Below are 2,928 nucleotides of genomic sequence, written 5' to 3'. Positions count from 1 at the left end.
AGGGGGGCACCCGAGGGGGGGACCCAGTGGGCAGGGTGTGCAGGGGGGCACCCGAGGGGGGGACCCAGTGGGCAGGGTGTGCAGGGGGGCACCCGAGGGGGGTCCCAGCGGTCAGGGCCATGCAGGGGGGTAATCCGAGGGGGGTCCCAGTGGGCAGGGCCGTGCAGAGGAGCAGCCCCCCACCCCTGGCATCCTGTCCAAGTGCAAGGCCACCACCCAGACACCAGTCAAGGGATCCAGAGGGACTGACATCAGCACCTCCCTGAGCCCGGGAAGCTGGGCGCTAAGAACGCACTTTCTGGTAAACTACAACACAAAGCGTCAAACGCCCCCCTTAGGAATCCCAAGCAGGGTGAACTGAAACACCCTCATTCTGCCGCCTGACCCCGAGCGTCCCAGCACTCACTCTGCGGGGAGAAGAGAAGCATTTGGGGTTCGTGGGCAGCCCGATCAGTTCAGTGTCAGACTCTTTATGATCCTGGGGTCGTGAGATCGAGCCCCATGTCGGGCTCCCTGTTTAGTGTGAAGCCTGCTTGGGATTCTCTCTCCCTCTGGCTGTCTCTCTCTTTCTCTGCCCCCAAATCCTTAAAACTATTTATTTTAAAAGTTTTAAGGAAAAGGAAAACATTTCAGGCTACCGTGTACTTCAAGTTTTGTCACCTGAAAGTCTCGAAACCTTGACCTAGAACTCACTCCTGCTTGTTCTGTGTGGGGGTGCGGAGACGAGACCAGACGCACGGGCAGCACCAAGGGTCTCCACGGGGCAGGAACACGGCGCGCCAGGGACACCGGGGTGCGTCACAGGCGGGGCGCGAGGCGGAGTGCAGGGGAAGAGGGGTGCGAGCCCCACAGGGGAGGGCCCGACGCCCCGGAACGCGGGTCCCCGCTGGGCCTCGCCCGCCGTCTGGAGCCCACAGCTCCTCGGCTTCGGGACCCAAGAAAACCCATCAGGTCTGAGGTAGAACCAATCGATTACCCTCCGATTTCACAGCAAATCACCTACACGATTGGAAAACACGGCTGAGGCTGTGCGAAGCTCACGCAACTGAAATCCAAAATGTAAAAACACGGGGCGCCTGGGGGGCTCCGTAGGCTGGGCGTCCGACTTCGGCTCAGGTCACGATCTCACAGTTCGTGAGTTTGAGCCCTGTGTCGGGCTCTGTGCTGACAGCTCGGAGCCTGGAGCTGCTTCGGATTCTGTCTCCCTCTCTCTCTGGCCCTCCCCCACTCAGACTGTGTGTGTGTGTGTGTGTGTGTGTGTGTGTGTGTGTGTGTGTCTCTCTCTCTCTCTCAAAAATAAACAAACATTTAAAAAAATGAAAGGCTAAGCCACACGGTGTCTGCATTCTGTTCTACCGCCGGTTACCAGGGCACATGCTCAGCTACACCCCGGGCTCAGAGCACCTGTGCCGGAAGGGATGCGAGCCACACACAGGGTGCTCGCTGGGCCCCGTAAGCACCTGGGCACGCAGGGTGTCTGTCCCAAGGATCTCCGGGCATCCGGGCCGTCAGCTTCATTCTGGAAAGCCCACAAGAGGCTCTCGCTCGGCGCACACAGGAGCAGGGCCAGCCTCCACCACGGGCTCTGCCAGCAGCACCTGTCAGGCTGTGGCCCACCCGCATTTCCCTCATGAGCCAACGGCACCGTGCATCGCTCCACGATGGCCCCGGGGTGCCTGCGGGTCCCTTGGGGAGAGACCCGCACCTGCCGCCAGGAGCCACGGCCCCCCAGGCATCTCCCGCAGCTGAGCTGACCCAGCTCCCACCAAACGTTGAGCCACGCCCCGCGAGAGCGCTTCCAGCTTCTGGGATTCGAGGGGCCAGATCGCAAAGGTCTTTTTGGATGCTGACCTACTTTAATTTTAGGCGCATGATGTGCAATTCAAAGACGGGTGATGAATGGAGAGACGGAGCTCCCCGGGGTCTCTGCGTGCCTGGCTGCGAGGGCTTCAGGCAGGGACTCAGATTTCCTAGTGTCCGGTTAAGGGAGGCGGCCTGCGGTTCACGACTAAGGACAAGGCGTCCCGTCAGTGCGCTCGGCAGCTGCTCCGGGTCATCCGCACGAGGAGGCGCTGCTGCCCGGACGCCGCGGAGGGAAGATGGCGGCGGAGGCTTCTCTTCCCTGGGGTTTTAGCCAAGTCTGTTCCCCAAACTCTGTATCGCGCGTTCGCACTCTGCATGGCTTTGCTTACTAACACCAGCGAGCGGACACATAGTTTTAATTACGTACGTACGGAAACATAACTTAAAACAGTCACTTCGAGTGAACAATCTGGTCTTCTGAGACACAAGGGACAATAAACATCTACTGATTCTTCAAAATGACAAGGGAAGGGGTGCCTGGCGGCTCAGCCCAGTAGAGCGTGTGACTCTTGATCTCGGGGGTTGTGAGTTAAAGCCTCATGCTGGGCACAGAGCTTCCGTAAAACATAAAAATAAAAGCAGAAGACAAAGGACCTGAGGGGCCCCAAGGCCGCCTGCTCCTTCCCAGTCTCCACATCTCCACATCATCTTCACCAGGAGGGAAGCCCTGAGGGGACGGCGGGTTAGTCACGCCCCCAGCACCAGGCACCTTAAGTCAGTGGGCAGGCCTGGGGGCAGGCAGGCGGGGTGCATGCCTGTGCCCCGCCCTCTGTCCTGTGCCCACACAGCTGACAGGCATCGCTCCCATGTCCCAAAGGGGGGCCCCTCCGCTCAGGGCCCGGCTCCCCTCTGCGCCCACAGGGGCGGCGGGGAGGGCCCGTCTTACCTCTGTGTTCTAGGGCGGGGCCGCTGGCACCCCAGCTCTGGTACAGAGAAGCGAAGTCCTTTGGAATGTATGTCTTAAAGATATTGAGGATGTCCAGGCGCTTCTCGTGGCCGTCGGACGCGGGCTCCTGCTTGCTGGCGTGCAGCGGGGGCTGGCCCGGGGCGGCCGCGGTCCCCCTG

This window comes from Suricata suricatta, chromosome 14, assembly GCF_006229205.1.
Source record: "Suricata suricatta isolate VVHF042 chromosome 14, meerkat_22Aug2017_6uvM2_HiC, whole genome shotgun sequence".
NCBI lineage: Eukaryota > Metazoa > Chordata > Mammalia > Carnivora > Herpestidae > Suricata > Suricata suricatta.
This window is presented reverse-complemented; position numbering follows the sequence as displayed.